This window comes from Equus caballus, chromosome 8 (assembly GCF_041296265.1).
Source record: "Equus caballus isolate H_3958 breed thoroughbred chromosome 8, TB-T2T, whole genome shotgun sequence".
Taxonomy (NCBI): Eukaryota; Metazoa; Chordata; class Mammalia; order Perissodactyla; family Equidae; genus Equus; species Equus caballus.
In genome coordinates this window covers 1,131,664-1,146,346 of record NC_091691.1, presented here as the reverse complement: position 1 = coordinate 1,146,346, position 14,683 = coordinate 1,131,664, and positions in this window count along the sequence as shown.

Below are 14,683 nucleotides of genomic sequence, written 5' to 3'. Positions count from 1 at the left end.
AGGAGGAACCTGCTTAGGCTAATGGAGATAAGATGCTATCAGAAAAAGGACCGTCAACAAACCTTACGGTATACAAAACTTGTGGTAACCACTATACAAAAAATCAGAGAAAGACACAAATCATAAATAAAGAGAAAACTGTGAAAATCATCACAGAAAACCACCAAACTGAAAAGGCAGTAGGAAATACAAGGGAAGAGAAACAAGGGAAATATAGAACAACTGGAAAGCAAGAGATACAATGGCAGTACTAAGCTCTTATATATCAAAAATAACTCTAAACATAAATGGATTGAATTCTCCAAAAAAAGACACAGAGTGGGTCAGCCCTGGTGGCCTAGTGGTTAAGTTCAGCATGCTCTGCTTCAGCAGCCTGGGTTTGGTTCCTGGGCATGGACCTACACCACTCTGTCAGCGACCATGCTGTGCCAGCAGCCTAAATACTAAAAAATAGAGGACGACTGGCATGAATGTTAACTCAGGGCAGATCTTCCTCAGAAAAAAAAATACACAGAGTGGCTGGATGGATTAAAAAACAAGACCCAAGAATATGCTGCCTCCAGGATACAAATCTCAGCTCTAAAGACAAACACAGGCTCAGAGTGAAGGGATAGAAGGCAATACTCCAAGCAAATGACAAACAAAAGAAAGCAGCTGTTGCCATATGTATATCAGACAAAGCAGACTTCAAGATGAAAAAGGCAATGAGACAAAGAGGGGCAGTATATAATGATAAAAGGATGACTCCACCAAGAGGACATAACACTTATGAATATCTATGCACCTAACACAGGAGCACCAAAGTATATAAAGCAAGTATTAACAGACCTAAAGGGAGAAATTAACAGCAACACAATAATAGAAGGGGACCTCAGCATCCCACTTACATCAATGGATAGATGATCCAGACAGAAAGTCAACAAGGAAACAGTGGAGTTAAATGAAACACTTCCGCAGATGGACTTTATATATATATACAACATTCCATCCAAAACCAGCAGAATACACATTCTTCTCAAGTGCACATGGAACATTCTTAAAGATAGAGCATACATTGGGAAGCAAGGCAAGCCTCAATAAATTTAAGAAGATTGAAATCATATCAAAGATTGTTTCTGACCACAATATTAGGAAACTGGAAATCAATCGCAAGAAAAAAACTGGGAAAATGACAAAGATGTGGAGACTAAACAACATGCTACCGAAAAACCATTGGATCAATGAAGAAATCAAAGGAGAAATCAAAAAAATACCTGGAGAAAAATGAAAATGAAAATACATTATATCAACTCCTATGGGACACAGCAAAAGTGGTTCTGAGAGGGAAATTCATAGCAATACAGGGCCACCTCAGCAAAGAAGAAAAATCTCAGACAAGTAATTTTAAACTACACTTAGCAGAACTAGAAAAAGAAGAACAAAGCCCAAAGATAGCAGAAGGAGGGAAATAATAAAAATTAGAGGAGAAATAAATGAAATAGAGACCAAAAAAACAGTAGAAAGGATCAATGAAACTAAGAGCTGGTTCTCTGAGAAGATAAACAAAATTGACAAGCCCTTAGCCAGACTCACTAAGAAAAAAAGAGAGAAGGCTCAAATCAATAAAATTAGAAATGAGAGAGGAGAAATTACAATGGGTACCACAGAAACACACAGGATTATAAGAGAAGACTATGAAAAACTATGCCAACAAATTGGACAACCTAGAAGAAATGGATATTCTTACACTCATACAACCTCCCAAAATTGAATCAAGAAGAAATAGAGAATCTGATTAGACCAATCACAAGTAAAGAGATTGAAACAGTAATCAAAAACCTCCCAAAAAACAAAACTCCAGGACCAGATGGCTTCTCTGGAGAATTCTACCAAACATTCAAATAGGATTTAATACCTACCCTTCTCAAACTATTCCAAAAAATTTAGGAAGATGGAATTCTTCCTAACTCATTCTATGAGACCATCACTCTGATACCAAAACCAGCGAAGGACAATACAAAGAAGGAAAATTACAGGCCAATATCGCTGATGCATATAGATGCAAAAATCCTTGGGGCTGGCCCAGTGGCGTAATGGTTAAGTTTGCATGCCCTACTTCAGGTGGCCTGGGGTTTGCGGGTTTGGATCCCGGGCACGGACCTACACACCACTCATCAAGCCATGCTGTGGTGGCACCCTGCATACAAAATAGAGGAAGACTGGTACAGATATTAGCTCAGCAACAATCTTCCTCAAGCAAAAAGAGGAAGATTGACAACAAATGTTAGCTCAGGGCCAATCTTCCTCGCCAAAAAAAAAAAAAAAAATCCTCAACAAAATATTAGCAAACCAAATACAGCAATACATTAAAAGGATCATACACCATGATCAAGTGGGATTTATATAAGGGATGCAGGGATGGTTCAACATCTGCAGACCAATCGATGTAATAAACCACATTAACAAAATGAGGAGTAAAAACCACATGATCATCTCAACAGATGCGGAGAAAGCATTTGACAAGATCCAACATCCATTTATGATAAAAATTCTCAATAAAATGAGTATAGAAGGAAAGTACTTCAACATAATAAAAGCCATATATGACAAACCCATAGCCAACATCATACTCAATGGGGAAAAGCTGAATGCCATCCCTCTGAGAACAGGAAGAAGACAAGGGTGCCCACTTTTGCCACTCCTATTAAACATAGTACTGGAGGTTTTGGCCAGAGCAATTAGGCAAGAAAAAGAAATAAAAGGGATCCAAATTGGAGAGGAAGAAATCAAACTCTTGCTGTTTGTGGACTATGTGATCCTATATATAGAAAATCCTAAAGAATCCACCAGAAAACTATTAGAAATAATGAACAGCTACAGCAAAGTTGCAGGATGCAAAATCAACATACAAAAATCAGTTGTATTTCTATATACTAATAACAGACTAGCAGAAAGAGAACTCAAGGATACAGTCCCATCTTCAATCTCAATGAAAAGGATAAAATATCTAGGAATAAATTTAATCAAGGAGGTGAAAGACTTATACACTGAAAACTAGAAGATATTATTGAAAGAAATTGAAGAAGACATAAAGAAATGGAAAGTTATTCCATGCTCATGGATTGGAAGAAGAAACATAGTTAAAATGCCTATATTAACCAAAGCAATCTACAGATTCAATGCAATCGCAATCAGAATCCCAATGACATTTTTCATGGAAATAGAAAAAAGAATCCTAAAATTTCTATGGAACAACAAAAGACCTCAAACAGCTAAAGCAATTCTGAGAAAAAAGAACAAAGCTGGGGGCATCACAATCTCTGACTTCAAAACATACTACAAAGCCATAGAAATAAAAACAGCATAATACTGGCACAAGAACAGACAAAAGATCAATGGAATAGAATTGAGAGCCCAGAAATAAACCCACACGTCTATGGACAGCTAACGTTCGACAAAGGAGGCAAGAACTTATGACAGAGAAAAGATAGTCTCTTCAGTAAATGGTGTTGGTAAAACTGTACAGCTGCATGCAAAAGAATGAAAGTAGACCGTTATCTTACACCATACACAAAAATTAACTCAAAATGGATACAATATTTGAATATATGACCTGAAACCATAAAAATTCTAAAAGAAAATATAGGCAGTACGCTGTTTGACTTCAGCCTTAGCAGCATCTTTTCAAATACATGTCTACACAGGCAAGCGAAACAAAAGAAAAAATAAACAAATGAGGCTTCATCAGACTAAATTGCTTCTGCAAGGCAAAGTAAGTCAAGAACAAAACAAAAAGACAACCCACCAACTGGGAGAAAATATCTGCAAATCGTGTATCTAATAAGGGGCTAATTTCCAAAATATATAAAGAACTCATACAACTCAACAACAAAAAAACAAACAATCCCATCAAAAAATGGGCAGAGGATATGAACAGACATTTTTCCAAAGAAGATATACAGATGGCCAATAGGGACGTGAAAAGATGTTCAACATCACTAATTATTAGGGAAATGCAAATCAAAAGTACAATGAGTTATCAGCTTACACCTGTCAGAATGGCTATAATTAGCAAGACAAAAAATAGCAAATGTTGGAGAGGATGTGGAGAAAAGGGAACCCTCACACACTGCTGGTGGGAATGCAAACTGGTGCAGACACTATGGAAAACAGTATGGAGATTTCTCAAAAAATTAAAAATAGGAATACTATATGATCCAGGTATCCCACTACTGGGTATTTATCCAAAGAACTTGAAATCAACAATTCAAAGAGACTTCTGCACCCCAATGTTCACTGCAGCACTATTCACAATAGCCAAGAAGTGGAAGCAACTCAAGTGCCCATCGACTGATGATTGGATAAAGAAGATGTGGTATATATACACAGTGAAATACTACTCAGCTGTAAAAAAAGACAAAATTGTCCCATTTGCAACAACATGGTTGGACCTTGTGGGTATTATGCTAAGCGAAATAAGCCAGACAGAGAAAGACAAACTCTGTATGAATTCACTCTTCTGTGGAAGATAAAGAAACACAGGGACAAAGAGAACAGATCAGTGGTTACCGAGGGAAGGGGGTTGGGGAGTGAAAAGGGTAGAGGGGCACATATGTATGATGATGGATAAAAATTAGACTACTGGTGGTGAGCACAATGCAATCTATACAGAAACTGATATATAATAACGTATACCCGAAATTGCACAATGTTATAAACCATTATGACCTCAATAAAATAATTTTTTAAAAGAATTAGATAAAAGCCAAAATATGTAGAAAACTTCCAGATATTTGAACATTAAACAACATACTTCTAAATAATTCATGTGTCAAAAAAGAAATCAAAAGAGAAATAAGAAAATATTTCAAATTTAATGATAAAAGTACAATATGTCAAAATTTCAATATGCAACTTAAGTAATATTTAGGGAGGAATTTATAGTTTCAAATATTTATGTTAGAAAAGAAGATATAAAAGCAATGAAATAAGGGGGCTCACCCTGTGGCCTAGTGGTTAAGTTTGACACGTTCTGCTTCAGTGGCCTGGGTTTGTTTCCCGGGTACAGACCTATACCACTCGTCAGTGGCCATGCTGTGGTGGCAACCCACATACAAAAGAGAGGAAGATTGGCACAGATGTTAGCAAAGGGAGAATCTTCCTCAGCAAAAAAGAAAAGAAAAGAAATAAATGACAAGAAGTTCCACGTTAAGATGCAAGTAAAAGGGGCTGGCCCAGTGGTCGAGTGGTTAAGCTCGTGCACTCTGCTGTAGGCAGCCCAGTGTTTCGTTGGTTCGAATCCTGGGCGTGGACATTGGCACTGCTCATCCAACCACGCTGAGGCAGCGTCCCACATGCCACAACTAGAAGGACCCACAACGAAGAATATACAACTATGTACCGGGGGGCTTTGGGGAGAAAAAGGGAAAAAATAAAATCTTAAAAAAAAAAAAGAGATGCAAGTAAAAGAAGGTTAAAAAGATAAAGTACAAAGAAAGAAATAACAAAGATAAGAACAGTAGCCAATAATATATGAAACAGGCGAATGATGAGAAAATTAACAAAATCAATATATGGTTCTTTGAAAAGATCAACAAAATTGACAAACTAGACTCAACCAGAAAAAATGAACACAAATTACCAATCTCAGGAATAAAAGAGGGGATACCACTTCAGATTCTGCACACATTAAAAGGTAATAAGGAAATATTATGAACAACTTTATTAATAACCTAGCGTTAACCACAGCTTCTATCATACTTTATGGTAAAATATTGGACCTACACTCCCTGAGATCAGAAATAAGGCAAGAATGTCCATAGTCACCACTTCTAATCAACACTGTTTTGGAAGACCTAGACAGTGCAATAACGGAAGAAAAATATAAAAGGTATAAAGATCCTAAAGGAAGGGGCTGGCCCCGTGGCCGAGTGGTTAAGTTCGTGCGCTCCGTGGCAGGCGGCCCAGTGTTTCGTCGGTTTGAATCCTGGGCGCGGACATGGCACCGCTCATTGAGCCACGCTGAGGCGGCCTCCCACATGCCACAACTAGAAGGACCCACAACTAAGAATATACAACTATGTACCAGGGGGCGTTGGGAAGAAAAAGGAAAAAAAAAATCCTAAAGGAAAAAGTAACATTCTCTTTATTAACAGATAACATAACACTTACGGTGGGAACGTACGAAGAACCACCACTCTGGAAGACAGTCCGGCAGTTTCCTAAGAAGGGAAACAATCCTTACGCTGCAGTTATTCCACTCCTAAGGAGTGAACATGCAAAGACTTGTCCTGGAACGTTGCTAGCAGCTGTGTTTGTAATAGCCTCCCAGGTGAATTCTGCAGGCCCAGAGGGCTCAGGGGAGTCTGGGGTTCACAGTGCTCCAGCTCTTCCCACACCGCGCGTCAGGGGCCCTGCCTTCACCATTAGAGCCCTGACTTTGAGGCCAGAGGCTGGTCTGAGCCGAGGTTCCCGCCTGGAGTTCTGCTGTGTTCCACCGGGTGTGGGGCCTCATCTTTACTCCTGTCTGCCCTCTGGCTGCAGGGTCTCTTGTTTTGTGCCAGGTGGCCTCTGACATTCACACTTTGCTTTGTGCTGTTGATGAATATTCCTCAACACGTCGTGTTCTTTCCTCAGGGAATCATTAGTGCTTTGCACAGCCACTCAGTTCCACCGCTCTCATAGTTCCTATTTCCCTGCTGCCTCTCGGGCGCCTGCGACACTGGACCAGCTACTGCCTCCCCTTCCACCCGCCTCCCCTCCCCATTCTCCCAGGTGACGGTTTTCACTGTCACACTCCTACCCATCCCAGGGGCTATCATTTCTCCACCTGCCACCAGTGATGGTCCCTCACTGCCACCAGCTGGCTGGTGATCCAATTTCCGAGAGCCAACCTTGGAGTTGGTTTCCTAGGACCACCCACTCCTGGTACCAACTGTTTTAGGTCAAGTTCCCTAGAAGCAAAGCCTGAAATGGGGATTCTTGTTCAAATGACTTGTTTTTGAGGTTGTGCGCCTAGGAGAAGAGCAAAGAAATCTGTATCAGTCTGCTAGGGCCGCCGTAACCAAGGACCACAAACTGTGTGGCTTCAAACAACAGAAATTCATTCTCTCCCAGTTCTGGAGACCAGAGGTCCAAGATCAAGGTGCCGGCAGGGCCATGCTCTAGGGGAGTATCTGTTCCCTGCCTTTGTCTTAGCTTCTGGTGTTTCCGCCCATCCTTGGTGTCCCTTGGCCCATAGCTTCGTCGCTCCCTCTGTCATTGTACCGTGTTCTCCCTGTGTGTCTGTGACTTCACGTGGCATTCTCCTCTCTGGTGTGTCTGCCTCTGTGTCTCTTCTCCTCTTCCTATAAGGATATCAGTCAGATCTGACTCAATGCCCGCCCCACTCCAGTATCACCTCATCTTAATTTGCATCTTAATTACATCTACAAGGACCCTATTTCCAGATAAGTTCACATTCAGGTGCAAGGGCTTACAACTTCATCTCTTTTTCTGTTTTGTTTTTCAACGATTTAACTCTTGCTATATAACACATACATACATGCAGAGCATCGGTTGGTATATACATAGCTGAAATGTCTAAATACCAATATTGAGAAGCATAGAACATTTCTCTGTGATTGGCCAACTTTCTAAGTACCATTGAAAAACAAAGATTATATCACTGTCTCAATGACTAATCTTTTATATTTCTAAAGTATAATATGAACTTTAGTGTGTTTTTTCCTTTGCTTTGCTTTGGCAAGTGATAAAGGTGATGGCTTTTCCCATGCTGAGGGGTCTGATGTCAACCAGAATATTCTTGTCAGTTTTCCCCACCCTCATCATGCTCTACGAGCCACAGCTCTGGGTCCAATGATCTGCAAGGTGAGGTCTCCAGTACTGATGAGGGCACAGTTCCTAGTCCCAGGGCAGTCACTCTGTCTTGAGAAAAATGGAAGCTTTATAATAGTGTCATTGGCTCAGACAAAATTTCACACGAGTTGGCAGGTCCTTCTGGTTGTACCCCAGTTAAAAGCTGGATTGTGCAAGTTGGGAAAAATTTCTTGACACCAGAAAGATGAAAGAGAGTGCTATATTAATTTCCTTGGGCTCCTGCTGTTGTAATTCAAGATCCTTTTTAAAACATAGAATCTGGAGGCTTGCTACCTCTGAGTACAGAACATTTTTCTGAATTGGGTTTATGTTTTCAACATTTTATATTTTAAAAAATGTACTTGAGTTTTCACAATATTTCTTTATTAAAATTAGATTTCTTATTTTTGTTTCTTTTTTCTTTGAAATTAAATACATTTTTTATTTATGATGATTTTTCAATCAATGGTCTCTTTTTCTTCCAAAGAATAAAATAAATTATTTTCTTCCTGGCTCATCAGGATGAATAACAGCATATAGAGAGTTTTACTTGGCAGGTTACAAATCTCGTTCAAATCCAACCTAGGCTTGTAACGATCAAAAGCTGTTACTGACTGATGGTCTTTTCAGTGTCTTATAAGAAAAAACCTCAAGTCTTCAACATCTCTTTTTTTTTCATATTTTATTTTATTTTTTTATTTTTTATTTTTTTTGAGGAAATTAGCCCTGAGCTAACTACTGCCAATCCTCCTCTTTTTGCTGAGGAAGCCTGGCCCTGAGCTAACATCCGTGCCCATCTTCCTCCACTTTATATGTGGGACGCCTACCACAGCATGGCTTTTGCCAAGCGCTGCCATGTCCGCACCCGGGATCCAAACCAGCGAACCTCGGGCCACCGAGAAGCGGAACGTGCACACTTAACCGCTGCACCACCAGGCCGGCCCCCTACAACATCTTTCTGGGGGCTACAGCAGAAGCATGGGGTGACCAACCATCCTCGTTTGTACACCGAAAGTCCTGCCTCCTGGAAAACTCTTTAGTCCCGGGAAACTGAGATAGATGGTTGGTCACCCTGGAGCAGGACAGGGCCTTGTGAGGGGTGGAGAGGGCTGAGCAAGAAGGTGCTCTTGCTTAGAGGCCAGTGTCCATGCAATCCCACATGGAAGTGCTGGGGCAGACACAGGCTGCTTCACAGATGGAACCCCCTCGAGGCGAAGCAGGGACTGGCCTTTTGTACCCCCTGCCAGTCAGTCCCTGTCCCGCTCTGCCCCCAGCTTTGGAGGGCTGCTGTGTGGGCAGCTCTATCACCCAGGGCAATGCTCCAAGATGGAGGCAGCTGTGTGCCGTCAACCACTGACGTTCAGAGGAGCAGGACGAGTGCACTGACCACTGAAGGGGTCTGGACAGAATCTCAGCAGCCTCCAGGATGCCACTGGCATCCACTCATCCCTCTTGGTATATGGCCTGCCTTTCCACCTAGTTTTCTGGATAAGCTCACACCCAGACTACTGTTCACCTTGGTAGATGCATACCTGTCCACCCAGGTAAATGGCCCACCCTTGGTAAATGATCAGCTGCCCCTGGAGCTCTCCAAGCCTCAAACCCGAGAGCAGTGCTTAACACGCCCCTAGCTCCCCACCTCCAAATCTCATCAGTTTTACCGCCCCCATCTGGCCCCCTGCACTGTCCCCCTCTCAGTGCCAGCAGAATATGCCTGCCACCTGGGCCCCTTCAACAGACTTCCAACCCACTCCCAGCCACTTTCCTTGCCTGAGCCGCTCTCCAAAGTGAGCCTCCGCACACAGGCTGCAGGGATCTCTGCAACCGCAAATCCAATCACAGCGCTCCCGCTGCTTCAAATTCTCAGGATAAGAGGATCAGCTGGCTTGTCCCCGTGGTCCTCCAGTCCCTGGACTCTGACACCTCTGCCCATCTGCCCCATTGGGCCTCTGCCTCCTCTTTCCGGGCCCCAGCTTGGCTTCTCCAATGCGCCCAGCTCGCAGCAGCCCGGGCCCCTCTCAGCCCCACCCTGGGCTCAGTGTGGCCTCCGAAGAGAGGCCCTCCCAGCTCACCCCACCTGCCCTCCCTCGGAGGTCTCAGGCCCCCCCTCCTCCTACTACATGCTCACTGGACAATCCCAGTCGCTCCCGGCTGCTCTCACTTCTGTTTCCCAGGCTGAACAGCAGACCCAGCTGCTTCCAGGACTGGTCAAAGTTGGTCAGTGCCAAAAGGGAGGGGCAGATGGGGGCACTGCCTGGGGGGGATCCGGAGAAGCTGGGGGAGCATCAGGGGCCCTGGAGGAATGGGTGTGGGGATAAATCCTGAGAGACCACTGGCTTAGGACAGTCAGAGGCAGGTCCAGCAAGGTCCAGGGTGGATTAGGGGTTAGGTTCCAGTAAGTGCAGGGGTGAGGCTAGAGGGGATGGGGGATAAAGTTCCTCAGTATCCAGCAGAGATGGCAGCCAGGGTGGAGGTGGGGAATGAGTCCCGGGCACAGCTCAGAGCTGGAGGAGGAGTACTGGGGATGGAGGTGGGGAGCCAGGGCTCGATGAGGCCACCCCTGACCCTTCCTCTTCCCCCAGTCCCTACCCTAGCCCCCTTTGTCGCCTCCCTCCCTGGCCGGGCAGACGAGGCCATCAGGATTCCCCTGATTGCTTTCTTTCATCCTGGCGCCTTTCTCTGCAGCAAACGCACGCGTTAATGCCTCCTTTATCACGGAATTAGGGGATTTAGGGCCGATCGCACAAAGAGGCCCTCGATGGCGGCCGTAATCAAACGCCAATCGGCCCGATCTCGAGCGGGACGGGGAAGAAGGCGAGCGCCGGGGATTAGCGCGGGACCCGCGGCCGCCGGCCGAGATAGCATCGCACGGCCGGGGCTGGAGCCGCCGGGGAGGGCCGGCCGCAGCCGCGGAGAAAGGCCGGCTTAGCTGCTCGGCGCCGGGGATTCTGAAGCCATTAGGGGGGATTAGCACCCGGGTTAATCTGCTTTGGCCGCTCAATTGTCAGCAGGGAGCGCGCGCGGTGTAGGACACCGCCGGCCGGATCCCCTCTGCAGTCCAGGCCCCGAGGCTGGTCTCGGTGTCCCCAGCTGTCCCCAGGCCCAGCTTGGTCCTGAGAACCAGAGGGAGGGATGAACACCTCGGTGAGTGAGGCCAACGGGCTGACGAGTGGACCTGGCCAGCCAGGTGCGAGTAGAGCACAGCTCTGCCTCAGCCTCTGCCCCGCAGGCCTTCCAGGGAGATCCGGGAGCAGAGCCTCCGCCCTCCTCCGGGACACCCTTCTCTTCTCCTGGCCAGCCCTTCCTCATCCTGCCCCCTCCCTACTCCACTTCTGGCCCTGGTCTTTCCTTGTGGCCCTGGGTGACAGCCTCCTCACTGAGCTTGGGTTTCCTCAGCAAGGCACACACCTCTCCCCATCACAGGTGGCCAGGAAGCAGTCCACAGACTGGGAGATGCTGACGGAGACCAGCGAGGAGCCATCGCTTGCAGACCCTCTATCTTTCCCTTGGGGTCCCTTCCCGGGTATGGACCCATAAGGGGAACGTCTGTCGATCGACTCACTGATGTGAGGGCTGATGTGATGCTACTTGCTGCCTCTCCCACGCCCTATCTCCAGCCCCCTCTCACCATGCGGGGCAGGGTGGGGCCGTGCCGGCCTTGGGCCTGGAAGGTGGGCGAGGGTGACCGAGCTGGCCAAGGGCCGAGTGTTGGGGGCTGCAGGCGAGGTCTGGGCACTGGCGGGAAAGTCCGAGGACCAGGGACTGGGGACAGTAATAGCTACCCGCCTCCCGATACCCTGGCTGCTCCCTCTGAGAGGACCCGGGGCGGAGCGCGGGAACCACCGCCCCCGGGGCGGAGTGCGTGCGCGGACCTGCGCCGGCCGGGCGCGCGCCCGTGACGCCATCAGCGCGCGCCGCCCCGAGTTCCGGGCGCAACCTCCAGGCCGTTGTCCCAGTGTCCTTCCCTAGCGCGTTCTGGCCCCGCGCCCCCGCCCCCTGGCCCCGGGGCCGGGAAAACCCAGTTCTTCCTTCAGAAATGGGCCTGGGTGCCTCCGCGCCCGCGGGCCCGTCCCCGGACCTCCGAGGCTGGGTGCCGGGAGAGGCCCCGGTGGTCTGCGGCTTCAGCACCCCGCCCGGGGGCGCAAGCGAGGACCGCGGGGACGGCCTTCCCCTCCGTGCCCTCGGGCCTGGTCTGACCCGCGAGATAAGCCCCAAGGCCCGATCGCGGGCCGTTTATTTCCCTTCCCCATCACAGCCTTGGGGGAGTCCTTGCAGTGATGAGGGTAAAAGGCAGAGAGACGTAGGCAGATCTTCAAGTAATCGGGAGGCAGAATGGACTTCCAGCCTGTGGTCAGCTTGTGTCGGGCCGCCAGGGGCGGACAAGCAGGCTGGCCAGAGAGCTTCAGGCGCCCCGACCCAGTCAGCGTGAGAAAACTGCCCCCGGCCCCAGGAGCCTCATGAGGCAGTGCTGTCCAGCTAGGGGTTAGGTGGCCCCTGTAGGCATCCGGGCAGTGCTTAGCAGCAGAGGGCGTGGGACGGTTTATTCCTTGAGGTCACCTCAAGAGATGACACCCCTGTGGCCAAGTGGGGCTTCCCAGGTCAGGCCTGGCCAATGGAGGATTAAGTAGGAGGAAGTGTGGACTGCCAGGCAGAGGAGACAAAAATGACAACAGTTGGGGAGGGTCAGGGGTCAGGGCCTGGCCTGATCTGAGGAGAGGGGAGGCAGCTCTGGGGGATATTTGCCAGGTGGGTGTGGGAGGACGGGAGCTACAAGGCCGCACTAGGGGCCACCATGTTTTCCAAGGGTCACCCACATCGGGGGCCTAGGCCATACTTATCCACCATCCTGAGTTCTCTGTGGTCCTCCCTTGGTCCTTTGTGGCAAGCTCTCCACTGTGCCTGTGTGTCTGTCCTTCTCCCTGGTGTGCCCAGTCCCTGTTCCCCGATCTTGAGGAGGCAGGAGCTTCTCAGACCCCCTGATCCTGTGCGCCTTATCAAAGACCCCTGTCCAGGGAATCTGCAAACGTGCAGGAAATAGGAAGTCAGTGAGGGAAATGCTCTGGCATTCTCAACTGAGATTGTGTTCGCTGGGAGGGCTGAGGGCACAACCCCTAAAACAGAATTCTCTTTATTAGCTCAAAGATTTGTCAGGAGTGACTGGGTTTTTTGTGTACTAAGCTCTGATTGCCATTCATTACCTACACAAGGACATGGAAAAACCCATTGATGTTGGTGTGGTAGTGGGTGAGGGGAGGGTTCAAGGAAGGGGGGGGGGGCCCTGGAGGGCAGCTGCCTGAGGACCTTTGCCTAGAGAGGGTAGGATACCCATCCTCAGCCCCACTGCAGGGAAGAGAGGACTGGAGATTGGCCAAGTCCTGCCCCAGGAGCAGCCACCATCTGACCCTCTGCTAACCTTGCCCTGTCTCTGAGGCCATTGTCCCTCGTGGGAACATTCCGTGATGATCCCAGCTTGAGGCTGTGCCAGATGGTGAAGGCTGCCTGAGGCTGAGTGGAAGCTGGCTGTGACTTCCAGCTGGGCACAGAGGCTCTGGCTGTGGGAAGGCTATGGTGACCTAGAGTCCCCACACTCAGCTCACATATCTAATATGCAGACCCAGCCACCTCCTGGGGCTCCCCTGTGCGTCCAGGTTGGAGCGGGGTGGAGGAAGGCCAGGCTGGCCTCCCGATTACTTGAAGATCTGCCTACGTCTCTCTGCCTTTTACCCCCATCACTGCAAGGGCAAGGGTCCCCTGCCACCGGCCTCCTCTCTGCAGCCTTCAGGGTCATTAAATGAAGCTGGGCTCCCTCCGGGCCCCTGCCTGCCTCTTTAGCTGCTCTCTGCCTGCCTGCTGCCCTCCAGCCTTGCTGGCCTTCCCTCAGCCCAGGGACATGGCAAGCTCTTTCCTGCACACAGGACACTCCCTCCTCTCCTGCCCCTTTTCCCTCAGGTCTCACTTCTGAGAACTGAGGCTGCCTACTTCTTCAGGTGACGTGTGAGCAAAAGGGGTTACACTAGGGTGGGGGGGGGGCTCCTCCATGCTCATGGCCCCAGGAGACTCACACAGATCAGTTTCTGGCTGGGCTACCTGCTGTCCATGTTGTGCTGTGGGGCAAGGGGAGGAGACCCCAGAGCTTTGGCAGAGTGCCTTCCCCTTCTGAGAAGAGAGCGATGGGGGCTGGATTGCTCCTGGGTGTGGGTCCCCACGCCCTCTCTCAGCCCAGTGCAGCCGCAGCCCCTTCCTCCTTGTAAAGGGGCACTCTGGCGTGCTGGTGTGCAGTGCACTAGTGAGTGGATTTGAGGGCAGAGTCCCCTCAAGGCCCAACTACTAGGCTTTACTTGCTCTGGGAACTACCCAGAACCCCTGGAGACTGCAAACAACCTCCTGCAACCCCCACACCCCCAAAAGCTACATTTGTGAGGGCTTACCCTGTGTTAAGCACTGTTCTTTTTTTTTTTTTTAAAGGTTTTATTTTCCCTTTTTCTCCCAAAGCCCCCTGGTTCATAGTTGTGTATTTTCAGTTGTGGGTCCTTCTAGTTGTGGCATATGGGACGCCACCTCAGCGTGGCCTGATGAGCAGTGCCATGTCCAGGCCCAGGATTCGAACTGGCAAAACCCTGGGCCTCCAAAGCAGAGCGCGCAAGCTTAACCACTCGGGCACGGGGCTGGCCCCTTAAGCACTGTTCTAAGCACCTTACAGGGATTATATCATTTTATCCTCATTACCCACTGGGGTGGGTCATTGCATCACCCCATTTCACAGATTAGGAAATTGAAGTTAGGTGACTTGTCCAAAGTCACACAGTGAGCAAAGGGGGAGCTGGGTTTCTGCCCACACACACTGCAG